The sequence below is a fragment of the Hypanus sabinus genome, chromosome 16 (assembly GCF_030144855.1).
Source record: "Hypanus sabinus isolate sHypSab1 chromosome 16, sHypSab1.hap1, whole genome shotgun sequence".
In the NCBI taxonomy this organism is placed as follows: Eukaryota; Metazoa; Chordata; class Chondrichthyes; order Myliobatiformes; family Dasyatidae; genus Hypanus; species Hypanus sabinus.
Genome location: NC_082721.1, coordinates 10,547,931 through 10,567,020, shown reverse-complemented (window position 1 = coordinate 10,567,020; position 19,090 = coordinate 10,547,931). Strand labels below are relative to the sequence as shown.

General features: G+C 43.2%; 1 long non-coding RNA gene across 1 annotated transcript in view; it reads left to right on the top strand.

Moving 5' to 3' along the window:
- LOC132406005 (uncharacterized) overlaps positions 1-17,993 on the top strand; it is an 80,762-nt gene extending 62,769 nt beyond the window's left edge. Inside the window, exon 4 of the long non-coding RNA XR_009516034.1 lies at positions 17,219-17,993. This is a non-coding gene — a long non-coding RNA (uncharacterized LOC132406005). The remainder of the gene's footprint in view (positions 1-17,218) is intronic.
- The last annotated feature ends 1,097 nt before the right edge of the window (positions 17,994-19,090 follow it).

The window sequence follows — 19,090 nt, the reverse complement described above, 5'->3', positions numbered from 1 at the left end:
GTATCCAGCAATAAAAATCTTTGCTTTATCAAAACAAATCAGAGAAGGAAGAGAGAAAACAATTCATATTTCTTTGGCAAAATCCTGTTGCACGAAACCAAACAGAACAGTGAAAACATCTTGAGGCATTCTGAGTCATCGTGAGTTGTCCTTTTGAACCAATCATTGTAAATAGAATTCTGCCCTCTGTTGGGAGAGCGCTTATGAAAGGTTACCAAAGAAATAACCGTCTCAAATAAAAACACAACGTACAGGAAATACTTCAGTAAAATAAATCTGAGGCGTATATAATAATATACTAGAATGAGAACATTGAAAGATCTGTGTTTGGCAAGGACTTAGCAGAGAGTTCTCTGGTATAGTAAGAAATTGAGTGGGTTGAGTGGGAATTCAGTTCCTGTTATCCCTTCAAGGAGCTTCCAATCTCAGTCAGATTTACGGCTCTTGAGAATGAAAGGGAAACTGGAAGGACAAGACACCACACATCAGTGATGGGTTATCGATGTGTTAGAAACAACACAGGTCACAATGCAAAGAGTCACTTGCCCATTATCATGACCATGTGAAATAGGAAAAAGATAAATCCGGGCAAATACAAGTAAATTTGTTGTGTATTTAATATATTAGTGGTATTTGAGTAATATTGTAAATATATTGTTTCACTAAGCACTCTTGTTCTCACTTACAGCCCATTACACCACTGGCGTTTAGGGCAGCAATGAAGGTCCTCCATCCCTGTCTGTATAGAGGATTCTTCATTGCTGTTTCCATAACAACTGTTTCTTGACCAGTTCAGGGTTGTTAGCCTTGAGCTGAACCCCCGAACCTGGAGGACTGGTGGACCACTCTTAGTCTGGCCTCTACCCTTTGACCTGTTTGGCATGGGTGACCTTACTAAGAGCCAAAGCGTAAAGCCCTGACTCCAGCCAACATAGCTCCTCCAAACCACGACAAGGTTGTGGTCCTCCTGGCGGTTAAATAATTCATTATAGGTTATATGTATAAGTACGTGAATTCAAAGATTCAAAGTACATTTAATATCAAAATGTGTATGCAGCATACAACCCTGAATTTCATCCACAAAACAAAGGAACACCGTGGAACTAGGTTCAAAGAAGAACTTCAAATCCACCCCACCCCCCACGTGCAACAAAAAAAACGAGCAAAAACACAGAATATAAAACAATGAGCAAGTGCAACAGGCAGTGAAGAGGGCAAATGGAATGTTGGCCTTTGTTACAAGGGGAATTGAATACAAGAGCAAGGATGTTCTTTTGCATTTGTACAGGGCCCTGGTGAGACCACACCTGGAATATTGTGTACAGTTTTGGTCTCCAGGTTTAAGGAAGGACATTCTGGCAATTGAGGAAGTGCAGCGTAGATTCACTAGGTTGATTCCTGGGATGGCAGGGCTGTCTTACACAGAGAGATTGGAGAGATTGGGCTTGTACACGCTGGAATTGAGGAGATTGAGAGGGGATCTGATTGAAACATTTAAGATAATTAAAGGATTTGATAGGATTGAGGCAGGAAATATGTTCCAGATGTTGGGAGAGTCCAGGACCAGAGGGCATGGATTGAGAATAAGAGGTCAGTTATTTAAAACAGAGTTGAGGAAGAGCTTCTTCTCCCAGAGAGTTGTGGAGGTGTGGAATGCACTGCCTTGGAAGACGGTGGAGGCCAATTCTCTGGATGCTTTCAAGAAGGAGCTGAATAGATATCTGATGGATAGGGGAATCAAGGGATATGGGGACAAGGCAGGGACTGGGTATTGATAGTGAATGATCAGCCATGATCTCAGAATGGCGGTGCAGACTTGAGGGGCCGAATGGTCTACTTCTGCACCTATTGTCTATTGTCTATAAAAAAATCAAAAGGCATATTTCAGTTCAGCTCAGTGTTCATATCACAGGCTGCCCAATTCAAAAATTGCACAAAAGTAGCAACGAAAAGAGGAGTGACCAGAGCTAGAACGCACCATAAATATAAACAGAAACATTGTTTAGGTCATCACTCTACCACCTGATACGTGTGCGCCTCGCTTAAAGTAAACACGAAGTTGTCCTCACACGTCGGACTCTTGTGTCTTCCTTGAAGTAGTCAGGGTCATTTCTGTATCCGGTGGTCCAGTGCAGTCTCCTCTAGACTAGTGAGTCTAGACAGCGTAAACTGGGGATCGCTTTGACAAGCAGCTTCACGTTGCCCACCACAGTGGTGTAGTGGTCAGCATAGCACTTTACAGTACAGGTGACCCAGGTTTGATTCCCGCCACTGCCTGTAAGGAGTTTGTACGTTCTCCCTGTGACTGCGGGTGTTTCCTCCGGGTGCTCCAGTTTCCTCCCACAGTACAAAGACATACCAGTCAGTGGTTAGTTGGTCATTGTAAATTGCTCTGTGATTAGGCCAGGATTAAATTGGGAGATTGCTGGGTGGAGCGGCTCAAAGGGCCAAAAGGGCCAATTCCACGCTGTAGCTCACTAAAAAATAAATTTAAAACAGAGTTATTTCCCAATGCCCACTCATTTTAACTCCCCTTCCAGCATGGCCTCCCCTACTGCCACAATGAAACCACTCTCATGTTCCAGTTGGGCAGCCTCCAACCTGATGGCACGGGCATCAATCTCTCTAATTTCCAGTAATGCAACCCCCCCCCCCAACCTTCTCTCTTTTTCCTTTTGACTCTCCTCTTACCCCTTCTCTTTGCCTCACCCCTGTTATCACCTCTTTGGTGCCCTTCCTCCTTCCATTTCTCCCATGGTCCACTCTCCATTCTTCTTCTTGAGCCAGTTACATCTTCCAACTCACACCTCCCTGCTTCTCACTTTATTCACCCTACCACCTCCCACCCACGTTCTTCCTCCCCTGGCTTTGCTTATCACCTGCAACTTGTACTCCTTCGCCCTCCTCCAACTTCCCCACCCCCCACCAACACATTTCCAATGCTGGTCAACGATCACGTTTAACTGTCTATTCATTTCCATAGATGCTGCCTGATCTGCAGAGTTCCTCCAGAATTTTGTGTGTGTTGCTCTTGATTTCCAGCATCTTCAGGACTTCTTACTTTTAAAATAAAAGCAAGGTTTATTTTTAGACAGAGAAACTCTTGCTCTCTCTACCATGGACCAGTAAACTGAAATGAACTCTGAATTAGGTGAGAAACAATCCCACTCTCCAATCAATTACAAGGAAACTCCTAATCACCTCTCATTTTTCATATTAGAACACGTCTATTTTAGGCAGTTCAGATTCTGCAGATGACAGAAATCTTGAGCAAAATACTGGAGGAACTCATCAGGTCGGGCAGCATCTATGGAGGGGAATAAACAGTTGGCATTTCAGACAGTTATTGCAAGTCCTACGTAATGGAGCGGCCCTTCCCTGCACTGCCCTTAGCCTTGCTCTCTGTAGTAATACATAGCATATGCTAACAGTTCTGAAATGCATTGACCCAAACTTTAACCATAAATCAGCTGTGAATGGTTCTGATTTAACCCGCGCTCGCTCGCTGGGGAGATTACTGAACAAACCTATTCGAGCATCGGGGGCTTCTCGACCCGCAGAGTTCCTCCAGCAGATCAACACAAACCAAATGCGGGAGGAACTCAGCAGGTCAGGCAGCATCTATTGGAGGGGAATAGACTGTCGACGTTTTGGGGGAGGGAAAGAGCACAAGATGGCAGGTGATAAGTGACTCCAGGTGAGGGTTAAGGTGGGTGGGAGAGGGCAGGATGAAGTAAGAGGCTGAGAGGGGATAGCTGGAAGAGGTAAAAGGGCTGAAGAAAGTTGAATCAGATCAGAGAAGAACGAAAAGGAAGAAGGGAATTTTCTGTGTTAGATCATATAAGCATCAGCTATAGTACAACTACTCGAACATTTACTGAGCAATTGCATGTATATAGGTGATTATATAAAATACAAGCAAACAGCAAACGATCAGTTTTGGTCATCTTCCTACGGGAAAGATGTAAATAAGATTGAAAGAGTACAGAGAAAATTTACAAGGATGTTGCTGGGTCTGGGTCTGGCCCTCAGTTATATGGAGAGATTGAATAGGTTAGGACTTTATTCTTTGGAATATAAAAGATTGAGAGGAGATTTGATAGAGGCATACAAAATTAAGAGGGGCAGAGATAGGGTAAATGAAGGCAGGGTTTTTCCACTGAGGTTGGGTGGGACTAAAACCAGAGGTCATGGGTTAAAAATGAAAGGTGAAATATTTAAGGGAAGCATGAGGGGAAACTTCTTCACTCAGAGGGTTGTGAGAGGGTGGAATGAGCTGCCAGCACAAGTGGTTCATGTGATCTCGATTTCAACATTTAAGCGAAGTGTGGATAGCTACATGGATGGTAGGGGTATGGTCTCAGGTTGATGGGATTAGACAGTTTAAGTGGTTTCAGCACAGACTAGATGGGCTGAAAGGCCTGTTTCTGACCAGTACTTTTCTGTGACTCCACGACTCAATGACACAGGAACATCATTGCTATTCGCAGTCATATGTTCCTAAGAGTTCCAGGAATGAGTGTTGAAGGAACCGCCAGGCTGGAGCTTTGAATATACTGATCTTCAAGATTTAATAGTTGTTTTGAGGAATAAAGATCTGTTTAACCCTTTCATCCTAACAAGCTGCATCACTGCGAGATACGGAAACTGCTTTGTTTTGACAGGAAGGATCTGCAGCAGGTAGTCAAAACTGTCCAACGCATCACTGGCACCAGCCTACACACACAGTACATCCAGAAAGGTGCCAGTAAAAGGCCAACAGTATCAGGAAGGATCCTACCCATCCTGCTCATGGACTGTTTTCCCCGCTCACATCAGCAAGGAGGCCATGCGGCATCTACGCCAGGACTACCAGACTCAAAAACAGTTACTTTCCCCAAGCAGTGAGGCTGATCAACACCTCCACCCACTCACCCACCCCTCCACACCCCCCAACCACCACTACTTTATCATTTCAAGTCAGTCACCTTATGTACAGACACTCCTGTGCCTAGCGTCACTTTATGTGCATATAATCCAATGTATATAAATTATCTAATGTATTCATATTTATTGTGTTTTTTTCTATTTTTGTGTTCTTTTTCATATCATCATACTTAGTGCTGCTTCAGATCCAGAGTAACAATTATTTAATTCTTCTTTACACTTATACACCGGAAATGATGTTAAACAATCTCAAATCTGATGTGCCTGAGTACACTGAACTAACACAATTACACTCATAGAAATGACCGTTATGACTAAGTTAGCAATCAAATTCTTCTTCCTTCCCCTCTCCACTGTCTTTTTCTAGCTTCTGCCCCCTTCCTTTCCAGTCCCGAAGAAGGGTCCCACCTCGAAATGTCAACTGTTTATTCATCTCCATAGATGCTGAGTTCCTCCAGCCTTTTGTGTGTGTTGCTCTGGATTTGCAGAATCTCTTGTGTTTATTCAAATTCTACACTATTTACATTATGATTAGAATATTTTTCCCCAGAGAAGCTTAGCTATTATACCAGGTCTCTATGAATTGAATGAACACATCAGAATTGGTCTATAAAAGCCTACGAAACTTCTGATTTGAATAAGAGTCATGAGCCCTCTATTCAAGGGAAACTATTGGCATAAGAAAAATGAGTACTCATTTTAAATTGCTTCACTATGAACTATAGAGTGAACAAAAAACCCTGAAAATACTTTTGTCCTGCATTTTGCGCTCTGTATTATATGTGTGTATTGTGCAAGCTTCCAGCATAGTGAAAGACGATGACAGCACCAAGGACTCAAGTTCTATTTGTACCGCTGTCCATGTGTACCTGTGACCATGTGTGTTTCCTCTGGGTGCTCCTGTTTCTTCCCACTTTCCAAAGGTGTACGGATTAGTAGGTCAATTGATCACCTGGGTGTAACTGGGCGGTGTGAAGGGACTGTTACTGTGCTGTATCTCTAAAGTAAATAAAAGTTATATATTACTGCCTCACATCCTGTAAATCTTTGATTAAAAACTAAAAATGAACTCACCTGAGCTTTCAAAAGTTGGTTTCTCTGGAGTGGGAAATGATTACAATAGCTTTTGGGTTTGAAACATGCAGCTTCGTGATTCTGTCTGGGCACCTTGGGAAGGAAGGTGTTCTTGCCAACTGGTGGAGTTATTCAAAGACATTTTCAGTCTCTCGTTGCTACAAATTGGAAATTCCCACCTGCCTTAAAAGGGCGACAATTATACCAGTGCCCAAGAAGAGGAGTGTGAGCTGCCTTAATGCCTGTGGTCCAGCAGCACTCACATCTACTGTGATGAAATGCTCAAGAGGTTGGTCATGGTTAAAATCAGCTCCTGCCTTAGCAAGGACCAGGAGCTACTACAATTTGCCTGTTGCCACAGTAGGTCTACAGCAGACACAATCTTGGTCACTCTTCACACAGCCTTGGATCACCTTACAAATACCCACATCAGGATGCTGTTCATTGACTATTTAACACAATCCTTCCTGCAATTCTGTTTGAAGGGCTTCTGATTTCTGAATGGACATTGAACCCGTGAGCACTACCTCACAACTTTTTTTAAATTTCCGGTATCTTGCATTACTTATTTAAATAAATCTTTATGTATATATCCTGCAGTTCACAATTTTCTTTTTCTCTCTATTATCAAGTATTGCATTGTACTGCCATCGCAAAGTTAACAAATTTCTGATTCCGATTGTGCCAGTGACGTGGTTGCCACGTTGAAGGCACTCTCTGTGCGATGCTCCTATGGAGCCTGGCCAGGAGAAATTAGTCCCTGTGGTTGGAGGCCTGTGCAAGCCATTGGGTGTTCTGTGGGTTTCTTTCCCCTGCAGCAGAGAGACTTAAAGATTAGCTTTATTTGTTACTGGTGCATCAAAACATATGGTGAAATGCTTCACTTGTGCCAACAACAAACACAGTCCGAAGATGCGCTGGGCGCAGCCTCTGGGGCCAGCGTAGCATGTCCTAACCCGTACCTCTTTGAAACCAAAACACCTGGAGCAAACACACATGGTCAGAGTCAGAATCAGGTTTAATATCACTGGCATATGCCATGAAATTTGTTGTTATGTGGCAGCAGTACGTTGCAATTTATAATAATAAAAACGGTGCATTACAGCAAGTACATATATTAAAAAGTTAAATTAAATATATAGTGCAATAAGAGAAAAAAAGTAGTGAGTAGTGGTCATGGGTTCATTGTCTGTTCAGAAATCTATTGGCAGAGGGGTAGAAGTTATTCCTGAATCATTGAGTGTGCGCCTTCAGACTCCTGTACCTCATCCCCAATGTTAGCAATGAGAAGAGGGTATCTCCTGGGTGACGGGGGTCCATAATGATGGATGCTGACTATTTGAGGCATTGCTCCTTGAAGATGTCCTGGATGCTGGGGAGGCTAGTGACCATGATGGAGCTGACTGAGTTCACTGAGATCACGGGGAGAACGTACAAACTTCTTATAGACAGCGTGGGAATTGATTGCAAATTGCTGGCCTTGTAAAGCATTCTGCTAACCTGCCGCCCCAATTTATCTTCATTTAGTATCATTTGGATTTCAACCAGAGAATCAGAGAAGAATAATGACGGGTGCAACTACTTGTTGTACTTCATTAGGAGTTTGAGGAGACCACCTACTCCATCAGTAAATGAGGGTCTCTCTCGTTCACTCCTTAGCTGATCCTATATCCCACAATTCTCTTAATGCTTATAGATCTCAACAACCAAGCATCTATTGATATTGGAGATGGAGACAGCAAGTGTAAAAGATCCTACCTCTTCAGGTCTCTATGGGATTACTTCCATCTTGGACTTTGTAACCAACAAACCTCAGATAGTCAGGATGCACAACTGCTCCTCCCTCCCTATCAGCCTCAACACAGATACCCCCCGGGCTGTGTGCTGAGCCCAGCGCTGCAAACTTTAATCGCACATGACTCAATAGCCATACACCCGAGTAATCACATTGTCAAGTTTGCCGATGACACAACTGTGGTGGAGCTCATCACCAATAACGATGAGACTGCCTACAGAGAGGAGGTGGAAGAGCTTGAGACCTGTTGCCTTAAGGTCAACAAGACAAAGGAGATAGTGATCGACTTTCGGAGAACTCACAGCACTCATACCCCCTTTATAACGGCGACACAGCAGTGGAAACTTCGAGCAGTTTCAAACGTTTGTGAGTGCACAATGGTTCCAGAACACGTCCTACATAATCCAGAAAGATCACAATGCCTCTGCTCTCTGAGGAGGCTGAAGAGAGCTGGACTTTGCACTTCCATGCTCTGCAGGTGCGCAGTGTGCGGTAGAGAGCAGCCTAACATGGTGCATGGTGCAGAAACGGCCCTGTGGCAGACAGGAAGGATCTACAACAGGTTGTTAAAACTGCCCAGTGCATCACTAACACCAGCCTACCCACCATCAAGAACATAGATACAGAAAGGTGCCCGATAAAAGGCCAGTAATGTCATGAAGTGTCACCCAGCATCATTTTAATGTACATACAATCAATCTATGCATATAACAATCTTATGTATTTATACTTGTTTATTATTGTGTTATTTATCTTATTGTGTTTGTTGTGCTGCCCAAATCTGGAGTAACAATTATTTCATTCTCCTTTCCACTTCTGTCCTGGAAATTACATTGAACAATATCGATCTACCCAGCCATAATTCTGCTTGGATCTGTGGTAAACTATGTGTATACCTGTCTGGACATGCCCCTCTGCTGACTGCTCCTGTGGCTCCTCCCACAGACCCCTGTTTAAAGGCAATTGGAAGCACTGCTCCTCCCTCAGTCTCCAAGATGTCGTGGTCACTTTAGCAGCTAATAAAAGTTTATCGTTTGCCTCCTGTCTCCGAGAGTTATTGATGGTGCATCAGGATCCCAGAATGCTGTCTGGACTAGTGGTCATGTCCTATAAGGATAAACTGAATGAGCCAGGGCTTTTCTCTTTGGAGCAAAGGAGGATGAGAGGTGACTTGATAGAGATGTACAAGATAGACTGAGTAGATATCCAGACATTTTCCCAGAATAGAAATGGTTAATATGAGGGGGGTCTAATTTTAAGGTGACTGGAGGGAAGTATCGTTGGAATGTCAGAGATAAGCTTTTTTTTACAGAGAGTTGTAGGTATGTGGTATGTGCTGCCAGGCATGGTGGGAGAGGCAGATATATTAGGAACTTAAGAAAAAGGAGCAGGAGTAGGCCATTGGGCCCATCGAGCCTTCTCCAACATTCAATAAGATCATGGCTGATCTGGCCATGGACTCATCTCCACCTACCTGCCTTGTCCCCATAACCCTTAATTCCCCTACTATACAAAAATCTATTCAACCTTGTCTTAAATATATATACTGAGGACATGTCCTCTTGTTATACAAGATATTAAGAGGAATAGATAGAGTGGACAGCCAGCACCTCTTCCCCTCTTCATACAAGAGGACATGGTTTAAGGTAAGGCGTAGGAAGTTCAAGGGGGATATTAAAGAAAGGTTTTTTACTCAGGGAGTGGTTGGTGCGTGGAATGCACTGCCTGAGTCAATGGTGGAGGCAGGTACACTATAGTGAAATTTAAGAGACTACTAGACAGGTATATGGAGAAATTTAAGGTGGGTGGTTATATGGGAGGCAGGGTTTAAGGGTCGGCACAATATTGTGGGCCGAAGAACCTGTACTGTGCTGTACTATTCTATGTTCTATTATGATGACCAACAGAGAGGAGGTATAGGAGCCTGAAGACATACGCTCAAACCACTCCACCATCAGATTTCTGAATGGATAATGAGTGCATGAACATTACCTCACTATTTTTGCTCTCTTTTTGTGCTACTTATATAATTTTTTTAATATATATATTTCTTACCGCAATTTATAATTTTTTATGTATTGCTCTGAACTGCTGCAAGATATATCAACAAATTTCATGACATATGTCAGTGATAATAAACCTGATTCTGATTCTGCAAAAAAGTTGGAGGAAAGGTTGGATTGATTTTAGAGTAGGCGAAAAGGTCAGCACAGCATTGTGGGCCGAAGGGCCTGTGCTATGCTGTACTGTTCTATTGTATGTTCTGCGTTGAGTGCGGCTTCAGTATTAGAAACTCTCCTGCCCAAAAAAGCGTAAGTATTTACATTATTCCTTAACATTCTGGCTTTTTTTAGAACAAAAGGCAGCCTGTGCTCTTCCAATCTCCTTTTTGCAGCTGAAAATCAGGAAAGGAAAACGTACCTTTCTAATACCAGCTTCCCATCCATCTGTCAGAAGCAGTTAGATGACTCGTGAAATGAGGCCAGACGCCCCTTCGTACAGAAGAAGTGCCCACACCCTGAAATGATAATTATTGTCAAACACAAAGAAGTGGTGTGCCAAAACAGAGCTGCAACCCAGAAATTAATTGTGCTCCAAATTTCCTTTCTGACTTCAGAATGAGCCAATTACTCACTTTCTTATAAAAAGTTTGGAATGCGAGCAGTAAACTGTTTTAAAAATGTTGCCATCTGATTGATTAGCCAGCTGCTACACAAAGCAGTACTGTGCATTTGCAGAATATAATGGCCACAGTGTAGGATCACGAAACCTCGCACCAAAATATATGGGTCCATAAATTAATTAAAACACTGACTTCTGGTCTATATTTAAATCATTTTTAAAACCCTACTCCCCCCCTCTCCTTCTGAAACACACAGGACCTGTGCATTTTACACTGGACCCTCTATTCCAAACTACAGAAAAGAAGCTCATCAGGGACTGATGTGAAACAAATAAAATGTGAGGTGACTCTCAAATGGTGACACTTCTTGGACGGCAATGTCCTCTTTTGGGAAAATTATGATTTCTAACATTCCTGGTAGAAATTTCAAGTCCTAAAATTCAAAAGATGGAAAGATCTTTAAAGTGGACTCCAGATCGCGGTCTCTTTTGGGGCTCTTACCATTGCTTACATGGTGGGGGGGTGGTGATTCTGCTGGGGCTTATACATGGGAGGGGAAAGGGGGCTTTGGGGTGCTGATGTGCTATTATTCATTCTTTGGGGTTTCTTGTTTCATGGATGTCTGTGAAGAGTAAGAGTTTCAGGTTGCATATTGTATATATTCCCTGATATTAAATTGAACCATATGAAGATTTGGTCTACTTATCGCACGTACACTCATTGGCCACTTTATTAAGTACTTCCCAAACCAAATAAAGTGGCTCAGAGTATAAGTTCCTGGTCTTCTATTGCTGTAGTCAATCCACTTAAAGATTCAACGTTTTGTGCATTCAGAGATGCTCTTCTGCACACCACTGTTACTGTCAGCTTGAACCAGTCTGGCCATTCTCTTCTGACCTGTCTCATTGACAAGACGTTTTCACCCACAGAACTGCAGCTCATTGGGTGTATTTTTTTTGTTTCTTGCACCATTCTCTAAACTCTAGAGACTGTTGTGTGTGAAAATCCCAGAAGATCAGCAGTTTCTGAGATACTCAAACCACCCTGCCTGGCACCAACAATCATTCCACAGTCAAAGTCACTTAGATCACATTACAAGATTCAAGATTCAAAAACTTTATTGTCATTCTAACCGTACATCAGCTCTGCAGGGCAGGATGAGACAGCGTTTCCCAGGAGCAGTGCAATCATAACATAACAAACGCAACACTAAATAATAAACATAACAATAAATAGTAAAACACAATAGCCACATGTCAGTTGAAAACAAGTTATAAGCGTCTAGTGCAAGTTAGAAGTGTCCAAAGCAGAGTCAGGTCGAGCAGCTATTTAGCAGTCTGACTGCCTGTGGGAGGAAACTGTTTAGTAGCCTTGTGGTTTTAGTTTTGACGCTCCTGTAATGTTTACCTGATGGCAGAAGAACAAACAGTTCATGGAGAGGGTGTGAGGGATCTTTAATGATGTACCGTGTCTTCTGGAGGCATCAACTCTGAAAGAGGTCTTGGACAGAAGGTAGGGAGACCCCAATAACCTTCTCTGCTCCCCTAACCACCCTCTGCAAGGCTTTTTTGTCGGCAGCACTGCAGCTGGAGTACCAGGTTGTGATGCAAAAGGTCAGCACACTCTCAACCACGCCTCTGTAGAATGTAGTTAAGATGTTAGTGGGGAGTGATGCTTGTTTAAGCTTCCTCAGAAAGTGCAATCTCTGCTGGGCCCGTTTCACAATCCCAGTGGTGTTCCTGGACCAGGTGAGATTGTCCGAGATCTGCACCTCGAGGAACTTGATGTTTTCCGCTCTCTCCACTGTGGATCCGCTGATGCTGAGGGGTGTGTGCTCAGGCTGAGAAATCGACAATCATCTCCTTGGTTTTGGTGACATTAAACATCAAGTTGTTGTCACTGCACCAGCTCTCTAGGTGTTTGACCTCCTCCCTGTACATTGTTTCATCATTTTTGCTGATGAGCCCCACTACTGAGGTATCATCAGCAAATTTAATGATCAGGTTCTCTTTGAATTTGGCTGCACAGTCATGTGTTAGCAGTGTAAACAGCAATGGGCTAAGCACACAGCCTTGTGGGGATCCAGTGCTCAGTGTGATGGAGTCAGAGATGTTCCTGCCAACAGGGACTGACTGTGGTCTCTCTGTCAAGAAATCCAGAATCCAGCGACACATGGCAGTGTTAAGGCCAAGCAGCGACAGTTTCTCCACTAGTCTCTGCGGGATGATGGTATTGAACGCTGAACTGAAATCAATGTACAGGATTCTGGCATAAGTGTCTTTGTTGTCCAAGTGAGAGAGAACTGTGTGCAGAGTGGTGGATATTGTGTCCTCCGTAGAGTGATTTGGACGATAAGCAAACTGTAGAGGATCCAGTGATGAGGGGAGGCTGGCTGTGATATGAGGCTTGACAAGTCGTTCAAAACATTTCATCACTATGGGGGTCAGGGCGACGGGACGGTAATCATTCAGACAGGCTACAACTGATTTCTTTGCTACAGGGATGATTGTGGAGGTTTTGAAGCATCTGGGGACAATGGCTTGACTAAAGGAGATGTTGGGACTGGCTCTCCCCCTTGCTGTGGTGTTTGATGCTTTGAAGCGTGCAAAGAAATTGTTGAGCCTGTTAGGAAGAGAGGCATCGCTGTCATCAGTTTTCTGCCTGATCCTGTAGACTGTCAGAGCTTTAGTTCCCTGCCACATCCGTCTGGTGTCACCTGTGTCACAGAAGTGTCCATGTATTTTGCCCGCGTAGGCCCTTTTTGGTTTCCTGATCCCTAGTGAGAACGCAGACCTGGCTGAGCGAAGCGTACTCCTGTCCCCCGATCTGTAGGCTGTGTCACGGGCCTTCAGTAGTGAACGCACCTCTGTTGTCATCCATGGCTTTTTATAACCACGTGTGGTGAAGGTTTTCATCAGTGACATCCTCCGTGCATTTGGCTATGTAGCTGATTACTGCCTCCGCATACTCCTCAATGTCTGTATGGTCATCATAGGAGGCTACTGTCTGGAATACGTCCCAGTCTGTGTGTAAAAAACAGTCTTGTAGTGCTGAGGCTGCTCCTTTTGGCCAGATCCTTATCTGTCTTTTCTGTTTATACAGTGGTTTATATGCTGGTGTTAACATGACAGGTATGTGGTCAGAGTGGCCAAGATGGGAGCGGGGGGGCTGCTTTGCATGCCTGTGGGGTGTTTGTATAAACCAAGTCCAGTGTGTTGTCTCCCCTGGTTTTGAAATCCACATATTGCAGGAATTTGGGGAACACAGTCATTTATATAAATACACAGACCTCCTCCTTGGCTCTTGCCGGAGCTAACTGCCTCTCTGTCCGCACAAAACGATGTCATTCCCTCTCTCTGTATCGCCGCGTCCGGTATGTTGTCATGGAGCCATTTCTTCCCCATTCTGATGTATGGCCTGAACAACAACTGGACCTCTTGACCATGTCTGCATGCGTTTTTGCACCAAGTTGCTGGCATGTGATTGGTTGATTAGATCTTTGCATTAACGACATTGTGTATGGGCGTACCTAATAAAGAGGCCACTAAGTGTACATTGAAACATCAAAACATACAGTAAAATGCTTTGTTTGCATCAGCACAGTCTGAAGATGTGTTGGAGGCAGCCTACAAATGTCACCACACGATTCCTCTCAACTCCATTCTCCTGCCTTCTCCCATAACCTTGACTCCCATAGTAACCCCTGTGACAATGAGTTCCACAAATTCACCAATCTCCTCCTTATCTCCATTCTAAATGGGCGTCCCTCTATTCTGAGGCTGGGTCATCTGGTCCTAGACTCCTCCACTATAGGAAATACCCTCTTCTATGAGTCCACTCTATCTAGGACTTCCAATATTTTATAGGTTTTAATGAGATCCCCACCCTCATTTTTTTAAACTCCAGTGAGTACAGGCCCAGGGCCATCGAATGCTCCTCATATGTTAACTATTTCATTCCCAGAATCCTTCTCATGAACCTCCTCTGGTATTTATTTCCTTATTGCCCTTAGTAAGCTAAAACAAATAGTAGCCACCTCTACCTCTTGCTGAGCACTGTACAGGACATAGAATAGCACAGTACAGCCCATGATGTTGTGCCGATCTTTTGACCTACTCTGAGATTAATCTAACCTTTCCCTCCTACAAAGCCCTCCATTTTTCTAACATCCATGTACCTGTCTAAGAGTGTCTTAAATGCCCCTAATGCATCTGCCTCTACCACCACCCCTGGCAGGGCATTACACACACCATATATTTCACGATCCTCAGTTAAATTTCCCACAGTTCTAAAGAAAACAACCACACCTTTGCCATTCTTTCCTGATGGCTAAAGTTAACCAGTCCTCAAAAATCTGCTCTGCACCATCCAAAAAGTCAGCACATTCCTCCTGTAATATGGCACCCAGAACCCTACATAGTTCTTCAACTTCAGCCAAGTGTGGTGAACTACATATACCTGTCTGGACACGCCTCCTGCTGACTGCTCCTGTGGCTCCTCCCACAGACCCCTGTATAAAGGTGATCAAGGCCTGAGCCCGGCCTCTCTGTCTCCAGGATGTAGTATGGTGGTCACTCACTGCTTGTTCCTTCTTCCAGTCAATAAAAGCCGATATCTCGCCTTACGTCTCAGAGTGAGTTATTGATGGTGCATCACCAAGCTAGTGTATTGTACAGGTCTATCATTGCCTCTTTGTTCTTATGTTTTATACAAAAAAGGGAAGTATTCTGTGTGCCTTTGTAACCACTTGGACCACTGCCTTGCGCATGCATACACTCCAAGATCACTCTGTTCCTCCACACTTCCCAGAATCCTGTTATTTATTATCTATTCCCAGCCCTGTTTGTCCCTCCAACTCTGAACCACATCCCATTGCTTCCTGACAACAGTCCATCCTCCCCAACACTGACTCCAGCTACTCTTCCTGCTGCAACAGGAATGTATCCAACATAATCAAAGACACCTCCCACCTCGGCTGCTCTGTCTTCTCCACTCCCCCGTTGGGCAGGAATGTCATGAGCCCTGATGGTCTCTGCAGTGTGCCATAGAGCTTTGGGCTTCTAGATTTCTCAAGCGCCTGTGTTTGCTAATTGTTGTTTTAGTAAGAGTTGCTAAGCTCCAGTGTTTTCTGTTTAATCTTTTCAAGTTAGTTGTGACTGGCATGGGGTTTCTGTACTCTATGATTATTTAAAGGGGACTCTTGTTCAGCGCTTTAGCAAAGTCCTGTGTTTGTGGAGAATGATTTGTCTCGCGGTGTCGCTCTGCCGTGCCTCTGATGCTCTGTTGCTATTTGGGTTTATAACTTCTTCTTTCCATCTCTTCGTGGGGAGTCTGCTCCAGGGATGAGTTGACGCCAGCATTGACTGTGATGGAGTCTGCCCTTCCTCCACACCTGGCTCCAGTCCTGTCAGTGAACGCTGTGACAAGAAGTCACAAAAGCTTGAGAGAATGAACCACAGGACTCAAGGACAGCTTCTATCCCAACGTTATCAGACACAAGAATGGGCAGCCTAATTGTTGGGTGGACGAGAGCGATCATTGACAATGCTAAGGGCCCTGCGTATGCAGCATTCCTGATCAATATATTTTATCAGGATGGAGGATAGACCCTGATGATTCTCTCAGCAGTCCTCACAATCCTTTGTAGGGACACACAGTCAGATGCCTTGCAATTCCCTTTGAACCCAGTAATGCAGTGGTTTCAAAGTTCAAAGTAAATTTTATGATCAAAGTATATATTTCACCAAGAGCTGGTGATCTCTTAAAAAGAACTCACCTGGCAGAAGACAATGGCAAACCACTGCTGTAACTTGCCTAGTGCACGATTTTCCAATACGACAGAGTGGCCTGGAAGGAAATCGTCTGCTACCTGGAAATAATTCCGGATGTGACCTACCTTCTATATATGTCACCGTATACAACCTCGAGTTTCATTCTCCTGTGGGCATACTCGACAAATCTATGGAATACTGACTATAACAGGATCAGTGAAAGATCAACCAGCGTGCAGAAGACAACAAACTGTGCAAATACAAATATAAATACATAGCAATAAATAATGAGAACATGATTGGTTGAGGGAATATGTCAATGATGGGGCAAGTGACTGTAGTTATCCCCTTTTGTTCAGAGCCTGATGCTTGAGGAGTCAGGATACTCTCAATGATGCTCTTGTAAAATTTGGTTAGAATGGTGAAGGGAGGAGTGTGCCTAAAACATTGATAGTTTATTCCTCTTTGTAGATGCTGCCTGACCTACTGAGTTCCTGCAGTAGTTTGTGTGCATTGCTTTTCACTGTATAGAGTCATACAATACAGAAACAGGCCATTTGGCCCAGCTGGTCTACTCTGACCAAGATGTCATGCAAGCTAGTCTCATTTGCCAGCACGTGGGTTATAACCTAAACCTTTCCTATCCAATTGTCCTTTAAATGTTGTTATTTCACCTGCTTCAGCCACTTCTTCTGACAGCTCAGTCCCCTTTCCATTCGAGCTACTGTCCTCCGTGTAAAAAAATTGCCTTCAAGTTCCCCTCTCACGTTTAACCTATGCCCTCTACTTCTTGATTCACAACCCTGGAGAAAAAGACTGAGTGCATTCACCCTGTCTATGCCCCCCATGATTGTATACAAGGTCACCTCGCAGCCTCTAAACTCTCCAACCTATCCAGTTGCTGAAACAATCTCCAGCTTGTCCTCCTTCTCCTCCCCCTATTTTCTTTCTCTGCCATCTTTTCCCTACCTTTCCAGTCATCATGAAGGGTCTCGGCCTAAAATCTTGACTGTTTATTCATTTCCGTAGATGCTGCCTGACCTGCTGAGTTCCTCCAGCGTTTTGCGTCTGTTGATCTATGTGGTGAGCTTGCATTCCTGGAGCCAAGCATTTAAGAACTGGTGCTATGGCCTTTTGCTCCAAAAACCTGGACTCTTCTACTGACTGGGATACACCAGGTTGGTGCTGCGGAATGTTTCAAAACACTTCCAAAAACCAGAGCACCCAGAAGAAACCTACACAGTAACAGGAGGACATAAACTATAAGGTATAGGAGCAGAATTATGCTATTTGGCCCATCAACATACGAACACTTTACAAACAGCGGCAGGAGTTGAATCCAGGTTGCTAGCACTGTATAGCATTTCAGTGCCTATAAAAGCTATTCACCCACCCCTTGGAAGTTTTCATGTTTTATTGTTTTATAGTATTGAATCACAATGGATTTAATTTGGCTTTTTTCAACACTGATCAACAACAAAAAAAGAGACTCTTTCGTGTCAAAGTAAAAACAGATCTCTACAAAGTGGTCTAAATTAATTACATGACAGTGTATCTGCTATTGATAGGAGAAGTAGGAGGAGTACCATAGCCAATTTAGCATCTATGAGTCAGGAAGTGGGACAAACAAAGAGACCCAGGCACTGTAATAGCATTAAACAAACTACCATGCCACACACCTTGTTCTGGCTGGGCTCTTTCTTGTGAAAATTTGTGTAATTATGTTCAAATTATTTTTCTTGTGAATGCTGCTTGTATGATAGAATGTGCCTGTGATCCAGTTACAAGTAAGTTTTTCATTGCATCTGTGCACACATGGACTTTTACACATGACAATAAACTCAACTTTAATTTTGACTTTCAATGGGTCACTGGTTTCAGCTTTAGGGAAGGGATATGGAGGAGGGAGTGGAATGTGTGGAAGAAGATATTTATGTGGCCAGTGGTAATGACCTGGAAAGCAGTTCCTTTAAGGGCAGTTGCATCACAGCACAGTATGGAAACACCAATGCCCATGAATGGAAATATACATTACGGATAAAATCCTCTCACACCAGCAGGTTCAGGAAAAGTTATTCCTGAACTAGAATCGATAATTCACTCATCTCAACACAGAACTGGTTCCTCAACCTATCAAAACACTTTCAATGACTCTACAACTGATGTTCTCAATATTTATTACTTAGTTATTTAAGATTATTATTGGCCTCTTTTTTCTTTCTCGCATTTACATGATAGCAAATTGGTTCTTTTGTTTTCGTGCAGTTCTTCACTGACTCTACAGTGTGTTCCTTCGTATTTATTGTGAATGCTCTCTAGGAACTGGATCTCGGGATTGTATGTGGTGGCATATTTGTACTTTGTCATAAAGTTATTTTGAACTTTGAAATTCGTACTTTGAGGGAACATAGAGCCAGTCAATAATTCCGAAAGGACATTGAATAGGCACTTGATGGAAATAAATTTATGGGATTACTGGGGAATGGGACAGAGGGCTAGCATGAATTGGATGGGGTGAATGGCCACTATTATTCCTTATTCCTTTATTTTCCTGAAAATGGCTGCAAGAAAATGAAATTCAATGTCGTATGTGTCAATATATACATATTTTAATAATAACTTTTACTTTGATTTTGATCGTATCTGAACCCAAGACTAATGTAACCAACGTTCAGAACTGTGCACAGTCTTAGGAACTGTAGATTTTTTATATAGTTTCAGGTGGTACGGCCTCCAAGGAGCCCTGATTGCAAAATCAGATTTGATACAGTTTTTTACAGTTTACTGCTCTTTATAGTAAATTTAGAAACTTTTCATTTCATTATTTTGGAAAGCATCTTTACAGATATTTTTTACATGTGGCTAAAACTTTTACACAGTACTGTAGATTGATCAATAAGA